The sequence below is a fragment of the Argiope bruennichi genome, chromosome 2 (genome assembly GCF_947563725.1).
Source record: "Argiope bruennichi chromosome 2, qqArgBrue1.1, whole genome shotgun sequence".
NCBI lineage: Eukaryota > Metazoa > Arthropoda > Arachnida > Araneae > Araneidae > Argiope > Argiope bruennichi.
In genome coordinates, this window is record NC_079152.1 from 8,266,146 (window position 1) to 8,283,315 (window position 17,170).

The window sequence follows — 17,170 nt, forward strand, 5'->3', positions numbered from 1 at the left end:
CATTTCAAAATATTTTTCCAAGCATTTCTCGTATTTTTCTCTAAAATATCTCCTTTTTTCCTTAAATTTTTATAATTTATCCTGTTTTACACTAAAACTTTCACTATTTCTCTCTAAAACTTCCTGTATGTTTCTGAACATTTCTACGTATTTTCCCAAGCATTTCTTCTATTTTCTCTGAAATCTCTCCTTTTTTGATTAAAGATTTATAATTTTTCAAGTTTTACACTAAAATTTTTACCATTTTTCTACAAAACTTCCTTTAAGTTACTTAACCTTTCTCCCTATTTTGCCAAGTGTTTCTCCTATTTTTCTCTAAAATATCTCATATTTTTTTATTAAATTGCCATAATTTTTCTAGTTTTAATCTAAAATTTTTACTATTTCTCTACAAAACTTTCTTCATGTTTCTGCACATTTCTCCCTATTTTCCAAAGCAGGTCTCTTATTTTTCTCTAAAATCTCTCCTTTTTTCCTTAAGTTTTCATAAATTTTTCTGTTTTACACTAAAGTTTTCACTATTTCTCTCTAAAACTTCCTCTGTGTTACTGAACATTTCAAAATATTTTTCCAAGCATTTCTCGTATTTTTCTCTAAAATATCTCCTTTTTTCCTTAAATTTTTATAATTTATCTTGTTTTACACTAAAACTTTCACTATTTCTCTCTAAAACTTCCTGTATGTTTCTGAACATTTCTCCGTATTTTCCCAAGCATTTCTATTTTTCTCTGAAATCTCTCCTTTTTTGATTAAATATTTATAATTTTTCAAGTTTTACACTAAAATTTTTACTATTTTTCTACAAAACTTCCTTTAAGTTACTGAACCTTTCTCCCTATTTTGCCAAGCGTTTCTCCTATTTTTCTCTAAAATATCTCATATTTTTTTTATTAAATTGCCATAAATTTTTCTAGTTTTAATCTAAAATTTTTACTATTTCTCTCTAAAACTTCCTGTATGTTTCTGAACTTTTCTCCCTATTTTCCAAAGCATTTCTCGTATTTTTGTCTAAAATCTCTCTTATTTTTTCGTTAAATATTTATAATTTTTCTTTTACACTAAAAGTTTTACTATTTCTCTACAAAACTTCCTCTATGTTTCTGCACATTTCTCCCTATTTTCCAAAGCAGGTCTCTTATTTTTTTCTAAAATATCTCCTTTTTTCCTTAAATTTTTATAATTTATCCTGTTTTACACTAAAACTTTCACTATTTCTCCCTAAAACTTCCTGTATGTTTCTGAACATTTCTCCGTATTTTCCCAAGCATTTCTTCTATTTTTCTCTGAAATCTCTCCTTTTTTGATTAAATATTTATAATTTTTCAAGTTTTACACTAAAATTTTTACCATTTTTCTACAAAACTTCCTTTAAGTTACTGAACCTTTCTCCCTATTTTGCCAAGCGTTTCTCCTATTTTTCTCTAAAATATCTCATATTTTTTTTTATTAAATTGCCATAAATTTTTCTAGTTTTAATCTAAAATTTTTACTATTTCTCTCTAAAACTTCCTGTATGTTTCTGAACTTTTCTCCCTATTTTCCAAAGCATTTCTCGTATTTTTGTCTAAAATCTCTCTTATTTTTTCGTTAAATATTTATAATTTTTCTTTTACACTAAAAGTTTTACTATTTCTCTACAAAACTTCCTCTATGTTTCTGCACATTTCTCCCTATTTTCCAAAGCAGGTCTCTTATTTTTTTCTAAAATATCTCCTTTTTTCCTTAAATTTTTATAATTTATCCTGTTTTACACTAAAACTTTCACTATTTCTCCCTAAAACTTCCTGTATGTTTCTGAACATTTCTCCGTATTTTCCCAAGCATTTCTTCTATTTTTCTCTGAAATCTCTCCTTTTTTGATTAAATATTTATAATTTTTCAAGTTTTACACTAAAATTTTTACCATTTTTCTACAAAACTTCCTTTAAGTTACTTAACCTTTCTCCCTATTTTGCCAAGTGTTTCTCCTATTTTTCTCTAAAATATCTCATATTTTTTTATTAAATTGCCATAATTTTTCTAGTTTTAATCTAAAATTTTTACTATTTCTCTACAAAACTTTCTTCATGTTTCTGCACATTTCTCCCTATTTTCCAAAGCAGGTCTCTTATTTTTCTCTAAAATCTCTCCTTTTTTCCTTAAGTTTTCATAAATTTTTCTGTTTTACACTAAAGTTTTCACTATTTCTCTCTAAAACTTCCTCTGTGTTACTGAACATTTCAAAATATTTTTCCAAGCATTTCTCGTATTTTTCTCTAAAATATCTCCTTTTTTCCTTAAATTTTTATAATTTATCTTGTTTTACACTAAAACTTTCACTATTTCTCTCTAAAACTTCCTGTATGTTTCTGAACATTTCTCCGTATTTTCCCAAGCATTTCTATTTTTCTCTGAAATCTCTCCTTTTTTGATTAAATATTTATAATTTTTCAAGTTTTACACTAAAATTTTTACTATTTTTCTACAAAACTTCCTTTAAGTTACTGAACCTTTCTCCCTATTTTGCCAAGCGTTTCTCCTATTTTTCTCTAAAATATCTCATATTTTTTTTATTAAATTGCCATAAATTTTTCTAGTTTTAATCTAAAATTTTTACTATTTCTCTCTAAAACTTCCTGTATGTTTCTGAACTTTTCTCCCTATTTTCCAAAGCATTTCTCGTATTTTTGTCTAAAATCTCTCTTATTTTTTCGTTAAATATTTATAATTTTTCTTTTACACTAAAAGTTTTACTATTTCTCTACAAAACTTCCTCTATGTTTCTGCACATTTCTCCCTATTTTCCAAAGCAGGTCTCTTATTTTTTTCTAAAATATCTCCTTTTTTCCTTAAATTTTTATAATTTATCCTGTTTTACACTAAAACTTTCACTATTTCTCCCTAAAACTTCCTGTATGTTTCTGAACATTTCCCCGTATTTTCCCAAGCATTTCTTCTATTTTTCTCTGAAATCTCTCCTTTTTTGATTAAATATTTATAATTTTTCAAGTTTTACACTAAAAGTTTTACTATTTTTCTACAAAACTTCCTTTAAGTTACTGAACCTTTCTCCCTATTTTGCCAAATGTTTCTCCTATTTTTCTCTAAAATATCTCATATTTTTTTATTAAATTGCCATAATTTTTCTAGTTTTAATCTAAAATTTTTACTATTTCTCTCTAAAACTTCCTGTATGTTTCTGAACATTTCTCCCTATTTTCCAAAGCATTTCTCGTATTTTTGTCTAAAATCTCTCTTATTTTTTCCTTAAATATTTATAATTTTTCAAGTTTTACACTAAAAGTTTTACTATTTCTCTAAAATACTTCCTCTATGTTTCTGCACATTTCTCCCTATTTTCCAAAGCAGGTCTCTTATTTTTCTCTAAAATCTCTCCTTTTTTCCTTAAGTTTTCATAAATTTTTCTGTTTTACACTAAAGTTTTCACTATTTCTCTCTAAAACTTCCTCTGTGTTACTGAACATTTCAAAATATTTTTCCAAGCATTTCTCGTATTTTTCTCTAAAATATCTCCTTTTTTCCTTAAATTTTTATAATTTATCCTGTTTTACACTAAAACTTTCACTATTTCTCTCTAAAACTTCCTGTATGTTTCTGAACATTTCTCCGTATTTTCCCAAGCATTTCTTCTATTTTTCTCTGAAATCTCTCCTTTTTTGATTAAATATTTATAATTTTTCAAGTTTTACACTAAAATTTTTACTATTTTTCTACAAAACTTCCTTTAAGTTACTGAACCTTTCTCCCTATTTTGCCAAGTGTTTCTCCTATTTTTCTCTAAAATATCTCATATTTTTTTATTAAATTGCCATAATTTTTCTAGTTTTAATCTAAAATTTTTACTATTTCTCTCTAAAACTTCCTGCATGTTTCTGAACATTTCTCCGTATTTTCTCAAGCATTTCTCCTATTTTTCTCTAAAATCTCTCCTTTTCTCCATAAATATTTATAATTTTTCAAGTTTTACACTAAAAGTTTTACTATTTCTCTACAAAACTTCCTCTATGTTTCTGCACATTTCTCCCTATTTTCCAAAGCAGGTCTCTTATTTTTCTCTAAAATCTCTTGGAAAAATAGGGAGAAATGTGCAGAAACATAGAGGAAGTTTTGTAGAGAAATAGTGAAAATTTTATGTAAAACAGAATAAATTATAAAAATTTAAAAAAAAGGAGATATTTTAGAGAAAAATAAGAGAAATGCTTGAAAAAATAGGGAGAAATCTTCAAAAACATAGAGGAAGTATAGGAGAGAAATATTGAAAATTTTAGTTAAAACTGGAAAAATTATGAAAATTTAAGGAAAAAATAGGAGAGATTTTATGAGGAAAGTGCTTGGAAAAATAGGGAGAAATGTTCAGAAACATAGAGGAAGTTTTGTAGAGAAATAGTGAAAATTTTAGTGTAAAACAGGATAAATTATAAAAAATTAAGGAAAAAAATTAGATATTTTAGAGAAAAATAGGAGAAATGCTCGGGAAAATAGGGAGAAATGTTCCAAAACATAGAGGAATATTGGAGAGAAATAGTGAAATTTTTAGTTTAAAACTGGAAAAATTATGAAAATTTAAGAAAAAAATAGAAGAGATTTTAGAGAAAAATAGGATAAATGCATGGGAAAATAGGGAGAAATGTTCAGAAGCATAGATAAAGTTTTGTAGAGAAATAGTAAAAATTTTAGTGTAAAACGAAAAATTATAAATATTTCAGGAGAAAAGATTTTAGAGAAAAATAGGAGAAATGCTTGAGAAAATAGTGAGAAATCTTCGAAAACATAGAGGAAGTAGAGGAGAGAAATATAGAAAATTTTAGTGTAAAACTGGGAAAATTATAAAACTTTAAGGAAAAAATAGGAGAGATTTTAGAGAAAAATACGAGAAATGCTTGGAAAAATAGGGAGAAATGTTCAGAAACATAGAGGAAGTTTTGTAGAGAAATAGTGAAAATTTTAGTGTAAAACAGGATAAATTATAAAAATTAAAAAAAAGGAGATATTTTAGAGAAAAATAAGAGAAATGCTTGAAAAAATAGGGAGAAATGTTCATAAACATACAGGAAGTTTTACAGAGAAATAGTGAAAATTTTAGATTAAAACTAGAAAAATTATGACAATTTAAGGAAAAAATAGGAGATATTTTAGAGAAAAATAGGAGAAATGCTTGGGAAAATATGGAGAAATATTCCAAAACAGAAAGGAAGTTTTGGAGAGAAATAATGAAAATGTTAGTGTAAAACTAGAAATTATGAACATTTAAGGAAGAAATAGGGGAAATTTTAGAGAATAATATCAGAAATGCTTGGGAAAATCGGAAGAAATGTTCAGAAACATGGAGGAAGTTTTGTAGTGAAATAGTGAAAAGTTTATTGTAAAATAGTTAAAATTATAGAAATTTTAGGAAAAAAGGAGAGATTTTAGAGAAAAATAGGAGAACTGCTTGGGAAAATAGGGAGTATATTCCAAAACAGAGGAAGACCTGGAGAGAAATAGTGAAACGTTTAGTTGAATGGAAAAAATATGAAAATTGAAGGAAAAAATAGATTTTAGAGAAAAATAGGAGAAATGCTTGGGAAAATAGGGAGAAATTTTCCAAAACATAGAGGAAGTAGAGGAGAGAAATATTGAAAATTTTAGTTCAAAACTGAAAAAATTATGAAAATTTAAGTAAAAAATAGGAGAGATTTTAGAGAAAAAAAGGATAATTGCATGGGAAAATAGGAAGAAATGTTCCAAAACATAGAGGAATATTTGGAAAGAAATAGTGAAACTTTTAGTTAAAAACTGGAAAAAATATGAAAATTTAAGGAAAAAATAGGAGAGATTTTAAAGAAAAATAAGAGAAAGTCTTGGGAAAATAGAGAGAAAGGTTCCAAAACATAGAGGAAAATTTTGGAGATAAATACTGAAAATTTTTGTGTAAAACTGGAAAAATTATGAAAATTCAAGGAAAAAATAGAAATAGTGAAAATTTGAGTGAATAACAGGAAAAATTATAAAAATTTAAGGAAAAAGGAGAGATTTTAGAGAAAAATAGGAGAACTGCTTTGGATAAAAGTGAGAAATGTTCAGAAACATACAGGAAGTTAGAGAGAAATAGTGAAAATTTTCGTGTAAAACTGAAAAAATTATGAAAATTTAAGTAAAAAATAGGAGAGATATTAGAGAAAAATAGGAGAAATGCTTGGGAAAATAGGAAGATATATTCCAAAACATAGAGGAAGGCTTAGAGATAAATAGTGGAAATTTTAGTGTTAAACTGGAAAAAATACGAAAATTTAAGGAAAAATAGGAGAGATTTTAGAGAGAAATAGGAGAAATGCTTGGGAAAATAGGGAGAAATCTTCAAAAACATAGAGAAAGTTTTGTAGAGAAATAGTAAAAATTGTAGTGTAAAACGATAAATTATAAAAATTTAAGGAAAAAAGGAGATATTTTAGAGGAAAATAGGAGAATAGCTTGGGAAAATAGAGAGAAATGTTCCAAAACATAGAGGAATATTTGGAAAGAAATAGTGAAACATTTAGTTTAAAACTGCAAAAATTATGAAAATTTAATTAAAAAATAGGAGAGATTTTAGAGAAAAATAGGATAAATGCATGGGAAAATAGGGAAAAATGTTCAGAAACATACAGGAAGTTTTGTAGAGAAATAGTGAAAATTTTAGATTAAAACTAGAAAAATTATGACAATTTAAGGAAAAAATAAGAGATATTTTAGAGAAAAATAGGAGAAATGCTTGGGAAAATATGGAGAAATATTCCAAAACAGAGAGGAAGGTTTGGAGAGAAATAATGAAAATGTTAGTTTAAAACTAGAAATTATGAACATTTAAGGAAGAAATAGGGGAAATTGCAGAGAATAATATCAGAAATGCTTGGGAAAATTGGGAGAAATGTTCAGAAACATGGAGGAAGTAGAGAAATAGTGAAAAGTTTATTGTAAAATAGTTAAAATTATAGAAATTTCAGGAAAAAAGGAGAGATTTTAGAGAAAAATAGGAGAACTGCTTGGGAAAATAGGGAGTATATTCCAAAACAGAGGAAGACCTGGAGAGAAATAGTGAATTTTTAGTTGAATGGAAAAAATATGAAAATTTAAGGAAAAAATAGATTTTAGAGAAAAATAGGAGAAATGCTTGGGAAAATAGGGAGAAATTTTCCAAAACATAGAGGAATATTTGGAGACAAATAGTGAAACTTTTAGTTCAAAACTGCAAAAATTATGAAAATTTAAGTAAAAAATAGGAGAGATTTTAGAGAAAAATAGGAGAGATTTTAGAGAAAAATAGGATAATTGCATGGGAAAATAGGAAGAAATGTTCCAAAACATAGAGGAAGATTTGGAAAGAAATAGTGAAACTTTTAGTTAAAAACTGGAAAAAATATGAAAATTTAAGGAAAAAATAGGAGAGATTTTAAAGAAAAATAAGAGAAAGTCTTGGGAAAATAGAGAAAAAGGTTCCAAAACATAGAGGAAGTTTTGGAGATAAATACTAAAAATTTTTGTGTAAAACTGGAAAAATTATGAAAATTCAAGGAAAAAATAGAAATAGTGAAAATTTGAGTGAATAACAGGAAAAATTATAAAAATTTAAGGAAAAAGGAGAGATTTTAGAGAAAAATAGGAGAACTGCTTTGGATAAAAGTGAGAAATGTTCAGAAACATACAGGAAGTTAGAGAGAAATAGTGAAAATTTTCGTGTAAAACTGAAAAAATTATGAAAATTTAAGTAAAAAATAGGAGAGATATTAGAGAAAAATAGGAGAAATGCTTGGGAAAATAGGAAGATATATTCCAAAACATAGAGGAAGGCTTAGAGATAAATAGTGGAAATTTTAGTGTTAAACTGGAAAAAATACGAAAATTTAAGGAAAAATAGGAGAGATTTTAGAGAAAAATAGGAGAAATGCTTGGAAAAATAGGGAGAAATGTTCAGAAACATAGAGGAAGTTTTGTAGAGAAATAGTGAATATTTTAGTGTAAAACAGGATAAATTATAAAAATTTAAGAAAAAAAGGAGATATTTTAGAGAAAAATAGGAGAAATGCTTGGGAAAATAGGGAGAAATGTTCAGAAACATAGAGGAAGTTTTGTACAGAAATAGTGAAAATTTTAGAGTTAAACTGGAAAAAATATGAAAATTTAAGGAAAAAATAGGAGAGATTTTATGAGGAAAATGCTTGGAAAAATAGGGAGAAATGTTCAGAAACATAGAGGAAGTTTTGTAGAGAAATAGTGAAAATTTTAGTGTAAAACAGGATAAATTATAAAAAATTAAGGAAAAAAATTAGATATTTTAGAGAAAAATAGGAGAAATGCGCGGGAAAATAGGGAGAAATGTTCCAAAACATAGAGGAATATTGGAGAGAAATAGTGAATCTTTGTTTAAAACTGGAAAAATTATAAAAATTTAAGAAAAAATAGAAGAGATTTTAGAGAAAAATAGGATAAATGCATGGGAAAATAGGGAGAAATGTTCAGAAGCATAGAGGAAGTTTTGTAGAGAAATAGTAAAAATTTTAGTGTAAAATAGGAAAAATTATAGAAATTTCAGGAAAAAAAAAGGAGATTTTAGAGAAAAATACGAGAACTGCTTAGGAAAATAGGGAGTATATTCCAAAACAGAGGAAGACCTGGAGAGATATAGTGAAACTTTTAGTTGAATGGAAAAATTATGAAAATTTAAGTAAAAAATAGGAGAGATATTAGAGAAAAATAGGAGAAATGCTTGGGAAAATAGGAAGATATATTCCAAAACATAGAGGAAGGCTTGGAGATAAATAGTGGAAATTTTAGAGTTAAACTGGAAAAAATATGAAAATTTAAGGAAAAATAGGAGAGATTTTAGAGAAAAATAGGAGAAATGCTTGGGAAAATAGGGAGAAATCTTCAAAAACATAGAGAAAGTTTTGTAGAGAAATAGTAAAAATTGTAGTGTAAAATAGGAAAAATTATAGAAATTTCAGGAAAAAAAAGGAGATTTTAGAGAAAAATAGGAGAACTGCTTAGGAAAATAGGGAGTATATTCCAAAACAGAGGAAGACCTGGAGAGATATAGTGAAACTTTTAGTTGAATGGAAAAATTATGAAAATTTAAGTAAAAAATAGGAGAGATATTAGAGAAAAATAGGAGAAATGCTTGGGAAAATAGGAAGATATATTCCAAAACATAGAGGAAGGCTTGGAGATAAATAGTGTAAATTTTAGAGTTAAACTGGAAAAAATATGAAAATTTAAGGAAAAATAGGAGAGATTTTAGAGAAAAATAGGAGAAATGCTTGGGAAAATAGGGAGAAATCTTCAAAAACATAGAGAAAGTTTTGTAGAGAAATAGTAAAAATTGTAGTGTAAAACTTGATAAATTATAAATATTTAAGGAAAAAAGGAGAGACTTTAGAGAAAAATAGGAGAAATGCTTGGGAAAATAGTGAGAAATGTTCCAAAACGTAGAGGAAGTAGAGGAGAGAAATATTGAAAATTTTAGTGTAAAACTGGGAAAATAATGAAAATTTAAGGAAAAAATAGGAGAGATTTTAGAGAAAAGTACGAGTAATGCTTGGAAAAATAGGGAGAAATGTTCAGAAACATAGAGGAAGTTTTGTAGAGAAATAGTGAATATTTTAGTGTAAAACAGGATAAATTATAAAAATTTAAGGAAAAAAGGAGATATTTTAGAGAAAAATAGGAGAAATGCTTGGGAAAATAGTGAGAAATGTTCCAAAACGTAGAGGAAGTAGAGGAGAGAAATATTGAAAATTTTAGTGTAAAACTGGGAAAATAATAAAAATTTAAGGAAAAAATAGGAGAGATTTTAGAGAAAAGTACGAGTAATGCTTGGAAAAATAGGGAGAAATGTTCAGAAACATACAGGAAGTTTTGTAGAGAAATAGTGAATATTTTAGTGTAAAACAGGATAAATTATAAAAATTTAAGGAAAAACGGAGATATTTTAGAGAAAAATAAGAGAAATGCATGGGAAAATAGGGAGAAATGTTCCAAAACATAGAGGAATATTTGGAAAGAAATAGTGAAACATTTAGTTTAAAACTGCAAAAATTATGAAAATTTAATTAAAAAATAGGAGAGATTTTAGAGAAAAATAGGATAAATGCATGGGAAAATAGGGAAAAATGTTCAGAAACATAGAGGAAGTTTTGTAGAGAAATAGTGAAAATTTTAGTGTAAAACAGGATAAATTATAAAAATTTAAAAAAAGGAGATATTTTAGAGAAAAATAAGAGAAATGCTTGAAAAAATAGGGAGAAATATTCATAAACATACAGGAAGTTTTAGAGAGAAATAGTGAAAATTTTAGATTAAAACTAGAAAAATTATGACAATTTAAGGAAAAAATAAGAGATATTTTAGAGAAAAATAGGAGAAATGCATGGGAAAATAGGGAAAAATGTTCAGAAACATACAGGAAGTTTTGTAGAGAAATAGTGAATACTTTAGTGTAAAACAGGATAAATTATAAAAATTTAAGGAAAAAAGGAGATATTTTAGAGAAAAATAAGAGAAATGCTTTCGAAAATATAGAGAAATATTCCAAAACAGAGAGGAAGTTTTGGAGAGAAATAATGAAAATGTTAGTGTAAAACTAGAAATTATGAACATTTAAGGAAGAAATAGGGGAAATTTTAGAGAATAATATCAGAAATGCTTGGGAAAATCGGGAGAAATGTTCAGAAACATGGAGGAAGTTTTGTAGTGAAATAGTGAAAAGTTTATTGTAAAATAGTTAAAATTATAGAAATTTCAGGAAAAAAGGAGAGATTTTAGAGAAAAATAGGAGAACTGCTTGGGAAAATAGTGAGTATATTCCAAAACAGAGGAAGACCTGCAGAGAAAAATTGAAACGTTTAGTTGAATGGAAAAAATATGAAAATTTAAGGAAAAAATAGATTTTAGAGAAAAATAGGAGAAATGCTTTGGAAAATAGGGAGAAATTTTCCAAAACATAGAGGAATATTTGGAGACAAATAGTGAAACTTTTAGTTCAAAACTGCAAAAATTATGAAAATTTAAGTAAAAAATAGGAGAGATTTTAGAGAAAAATAGGATAATTGCATGGGAAAATAGGAAGAAATGTTCCAAAACATAGAGGAATATTTGGAAAGAAATAGTGAAACTTTTAGTTAAAAACTGGAAAAAATATGAAAATTTAAGGAAAAAATAGGAGAGATTTTAAAGAAAAATAAGAGAAAGTCTTGGGAAAATAGAGAGAAAGGTTCCAAAACATAGAGGAAGTTTTGGAGATAAATACTGAAAATTTTTGTGTAAAACTGGAAAAATTATGAAAATTCAAGGAAAAAATAGAAATAGTGAAAATTTGAGTGTATAACAGGAAAAATTATAAAAATTTAAGGAAAAAGGAGAGATTTTAGAGAAAAATAGGAGAACTGCTTTGGATAAAAGGGAGAAATGTTCAGAAACATACAGGAAGTTTTAGAGAAAAATAGTGAAAATTTTCGTGTAAAACTGGAAAAATTATGAAAATTTAAGTAAAAAATAGGAGAGATATTAGAGAAAAATAGGAGAAATGCTTGGGAAAATAGGAAGATATATTCCAAAACATAGACTAAGGCTTGGAGATAAATAGTAAAAATTGTAGTGTAAAACGATAAATTATAAATATTTAAGGAAAAAATTAGAGACTTTAGAGAAAAATAGGTGAAATGCTTGGGAAAATAGTGAGAAATGTTCCAAAACGTAGAGGAAGTAGAGGAGATAAATATTGAAAATTTTAGTGTAAAACTGGGAAAATAATGAAAATTTAAGGAAAAAATATTAGATTTTAGAGAAAAGTACGAGTAATGCTTGGAAAAATAGGGAGAAATGTTCAGAAACATAGAGGAAGTTTTGTAGAGAAATAGTGAAAATTTTAGTGTAAAACAGGATAATTTATAAAAATTTAAAAAAAGGAGATATTTTAGAGAAAAATAAGAGAAATGCTTGAAAAAATAGGGAGAAATGTTCATAAACATACAGGAAGTTTTAGAGAGAAATAGTGAAAATTTTAGATTAAAACTAGAAAAATTATGACAATTTAAGGAAAAAATAAGAGATATTTTAAAGAAAAATAGGAGAAATGCTTGGGAAAATATGGCGAAATATTCCAAAACAGAGAGGAAGTTTTGGAGAGAAATAATGAAAATGTTAGTGTAAAACTAGAAATTATGAACATTTAAGGAAGAAATAGGGGAAATTTTAGAGAATAATATCAGAAATGCTTGGGAAAATCGGGAGAAATGTTCAGAAACATGGAGGAAGTTTTGTAGTGAAATAGTGAAAAGTTTATTGTAAAATAGTTAAAATTATAGAAATTTCAGGAAAAAAGGAGAGATTTTAGAGAAAAATAGGAGAACTGCTTGGGAAAATAGGGAGTATATTCCAAAGCAGAGGAAGACCTGGAGAGAAATAGTGAAACGTTTAGTTGAATGGAAAAAATATGAAAATTTAAGGAAAAAATAGATTTTAGAGAAAAATAGGAGAAATGCTTGGGAAAATAGGGAGAAATTTTCCAAAACATAGAGGAATATTTGGAGACAAATAGTGAAACTTTTAGTTCAAAACTGCAAAAATTATGAAAATTTAAGTAAAAAATACGAGAGACTTTAGAGAAAAAAAGGATAATTGCATGGGAAAATAGGAAGAAATGTTCCAAAACATAGAGGAATATTTGGAAAGAAATAGTAAAACTTTTAGTTAAAAACTGGAAAAAATATGAAAATTTAAGGAAAAAATAGGAGAGATTTTAAAGAAAAATAAGAGAAAGTCTTGGGAAAATAGAGAGAAAGGTTCCAAAACATAGAGGAAGTTTTGGAGATAAATACTGAAAATTTTTGTGTAAAACTGGAAAAATTATGAAAATTCAAGGAAAAAATAGGATAGAGAAATAGTGAAAATTTGAGTGTATAACAGGAAAAATTATAAAAATTTAAGGAAAAAGGAGAGATTTTAGAGAAAAATAGGAGAACTGCTTTGGATAAAAGGGAGAAATGTTCAGAAACATGCTGGAAGTTTTAGAGAGAAATAGTGAAAATTTTCGTGTAAAACTGGAAAAATTATGAAACTTTAAGTAAAAAATAGGAGAGATATTAGAGAAAAATAGGAGAAATGCTTGGGAAAATAGGAAGATATATTCCAAAACATAGAGGAAGGCTTGGAGATAAATAGTGGAAATTTTAGAGTTAAACTGGAAAAAATATGAAAATTTAAGGATAAATAGGAGAGATTTTAGAGAAAAATAGGAGAAATGCTTGGGAAAATAGGGAGAAATCTTCAAATACATAGAGAAAGTTTTGTAGAGAAATAGTAAAAATTGTAGTGTAAAAGGATAAATTATAAATATTTAAGGAAAAAAGGAGAGACTTTAGAGAAAAATAGGAGTAATGCTTGGGAAAATAGTGAGAAAGGTTCCAAAAAATAGAGGAAGTAGAGTAGAGAAATATTGAAAATTTTAGTGTAAAACTGGGAAAATAATGAAAATTTAAGGAAAAAATAGGAGAGATTTTAGTGAAAAGTACGAGTAATGCTTGGAAAAATAGGGAGAAATGTTCAGAAACATAGAGGAAGTTTTGGAGAAATAGTGAATATTTTAGTGTAAAACAGGATAAATTATAAAAATTTAAGGAAAAAAGGAGATATTTTAGAGAAAAATAGGAGAAATGCTTGAAAAAATAGGGAGAAATGTTCCAAAACATAGAGGAATATTTGGAAAGAAATAGTGAAACATTTAGTTTAAAACTGCAAAAATTATGAAAATTTAATTAAAAAATAGGAGAGATTTTAGAGAAAAATAGGATAAATGCATGGGAAAATAGGGAAAAATGTTCAGAAACATAGAGGAAGTTTTGTAGAGAAATAGTGAAAATATTAGTGTAAAACAGGATAAATTATAAAAATTTAAAAAAAAGGAGATATTTTAGAGAAAAATAAGAGAAATGCTTGAAAAAATAGGGAGAAATCTTCAAAAACATAGAGGAAGTATAGGAGAGAAATATTGAAAATTTTAGTTAAAACTGGAAAAATTATGAAAATTTAAGGAAAAAATAGGAGAGATTTTATGAGGAAAATGCTTGGAAAAATAGGGAGAAATGTTCAGAAACATAGAGGAAGTTTTGTAGAGAAATAGTGAAAATTTTAGTGTAAAACAGGATAAATTATAAAAAATTAAGGAAAAAATTAGATATTTTAGAGAAAAATAGGAGAAATGATCGGGAAAATAGGTAGAAATGTTCCAAAACATAGAGGAATATTGGAGAGAAATAGTGAAACTTTTAGTTTAAAACTGGAAAAATCATGAAAATTTAAGAAAAAAATAGAAGAGATTTTAGAGAAAAATAGGATAAATGCATGGGAAAATAGGGAGAAATGTTCAGAAGCATAGAGGAAGTTTTGTAGAGAAATAGTAAAAATTTTAGTGTAAAACTTGAAAAATTATAAATATTTATGGAGAAAAGGAGAGATTTTAGAGAAAAATAGGAGAAATGCTTGAGAAAATAGTGAGAAATCTTCGAAAACATAGAGGAAGTAGAAGAGAGAAATATAGAAAATTTTAGTGTAAAACTGGGGAAATTATAAAAATTTAAGGAAAAAATAGGAGAGATTTTAGAGAAAAATACGAGAAATGCTTGGAAAAATAGGGAGAAATGTTCAGAAACATAGAGGAAGTTTTGTAGAGAAATAGTGAATATTTTAGTGTAAAACAGGATAAATTATAAAAATTTAAGGAAAAAAGGAGATATTTTAGAGAAAAATAGGAGAAATGCTTGAAAAAATAGGGAGAAATGTTCATAAACATACAGGAAGTTTTAGAGAGAAATAGTGAAAATTTTAGATTAAAACTAGAAAAATTATGACAATTTAAGGAAAAAATAAGATATATTTTAGAGAAAAACAGAACTGCTTTGGAAAGTAGGGAGAAATGTTCAGAAACATACAGGAAGTTTTAGAGAGAAATAGTGAAAATTTTAAATCAAAACTAGAAAAATCATGGCAATTTAAGGAAAAAATAGGAGATATTTTAGAGAAAAATAGGAGAAATGCTTGGGAAAATAGGGAGATATATTCCAAAACAGTGGAAGACCTGGAGAGAAATAGTGAAACTTTTAGTTGAATGGAAAAATTATGAAAATTTAAGGAAAAAATAGGAGAGATTTCAGAGAAAAATAGGACTAATGCTTGGGAAAATAGGGAGAAAAGTTCGGAAACTTAGAGGAAGTTTTGAAGAGAAATTTTGAAAATTTTTGTGTAAAACTGGAAAAATCATGAAAATTCAAGGAAAAAATAGGAGATATTTTAGAGTAAAATAGGAGAAACGCTTGGCAAAATAGGGAGAAATGTTCCAAAACAGAGAGGAAGATTTGGAGAGAAATAATGTAAATTTTAGTTTAAAACTGGAAAAATTGTGAACATTTAATTAAAAAATAGGAGAGATTTTAGAGAAAAATAGTATAATTGGGAAATTAGGGAGAAATGTTCGAAAACGCAGTGGAAGTGTTGGAGAGAAATAGTGAAAATTTTAGAGTAAAACTGCAAAAATTATGAAAATTTAAGGAAAAAATAGGAGAGATTTTAGAGAAAAACAGGAGAAATGCTAATTCTATAGCAACAAGTTCAGCAACAACAATTAAATTTATTCCTAATTATCACCTCCATGATTCGTCCAATTGTGAGAATATAAATTCCTTTTGAATGAAGGGTTACATAAGGATTAGATTGAAAAAACTCGAATCTTAATGTAAAAAACATTAAAATTTTGATCTTTAACCATTACCCCAACTAACAAACGGAAGTACTCATCAATTAGGTGCATTCTGAATTGTGATCAAACAAAGAATGAATAGAAAATGCCCGCGTATTCTTGAAACAAGAGTGCGTGCTAATGAAAGTCCATTGCAATCCTTTTTAATGCAGCACACCAGGATGTCAGAAATAAATTGTGGGATGAGTTATCGTTTCGATGTCTTTTCTAATTCTGGAAGGGCTCACACTGAACACGTATAGCTGTGTTGAATTTAAACTTTCAATTGTTATTGTTTTTCTCCGACGAGCACTTTACTTTGTTTCGATTTCTTTCAACAGATGAATAAAGTTGGGATATTCATTTATGAACGCCCTGTATTTTAAAAGGAACATGTTTTATTATAAAGAACACATTATGCATTGTTCTCTTATTGTTTTAAAATATTAAAAATTATTTTTCCATGCATATATATACTCTAGGTCAAAGTTACAACATTATATTATATCATTAACCACTGTGTCTGTAACCACTGAGTTTCTTAAAAATAATAACTAAAAATATTTAAATTGAAATGTTTAACAATTCCTAATGATGGCGCAATTCACCGTAAAATCTAAATTTCAAAATTTAACGTAGAAAAGTGTTTATTTAATGTTTTGTGTTATTTTGAAAGATTTTTACAAAGTAATGACTGAAGATAATAACTATACAAAAGTTCTAATAACTGTAGAAAACAAAATTAATGCCCCGTTCAAGAGAACAAGCAATTACCATTCTTAAAAAATGTTTTGCATATCTTGCATCTACTACCCTCTATCGATGATGAGACGTATTTCCCACCGGAAGGGGTGCATCGTAGCCGGTGATGGCCCTTAGAAATCAATTTTAGTTTCCACCAATACTGTTGCGGAGGTCCTGTTATTCAGATTTTATCCGTGTACTTCAGAATGGGTCGGAGCAGTCAATGTGTGATATCTTGCATCAAACGTAAATTACTAAATTTTGAAAACTTTTTCACATTTAGTCTGTTTCTTCCAAATTTGTTTAAATCGAACTGATATTTCTCCATCCGACTTTCTAAATTGGTTATTTCTTTTATGAAAAATTTGAAATGATTATTCAAACAATTATCTTCAATTTAAAGCAAAAATAACCATAATGTTTTCATTCATCGATTTTTATGTTATTTAAATTCTTTAATGAATTCTAAGGTGATCGTTGTTTCATGGATGTGTTTTGGGAGAAACTTAACTTTTTCACTGATTTGAAAAAGAGAAAAGATTTTTCTCCACTGATCCACCGACAGAAGTTTTACCTCGTCACTGATTTGGCAATGAGCCAAACACATGACAAATTTTCCAGTTATTTGCTTTGATTTTTTTTTGTTGTCAATAGTTCAACAGGAGCAAATTAAATAGTATTTTT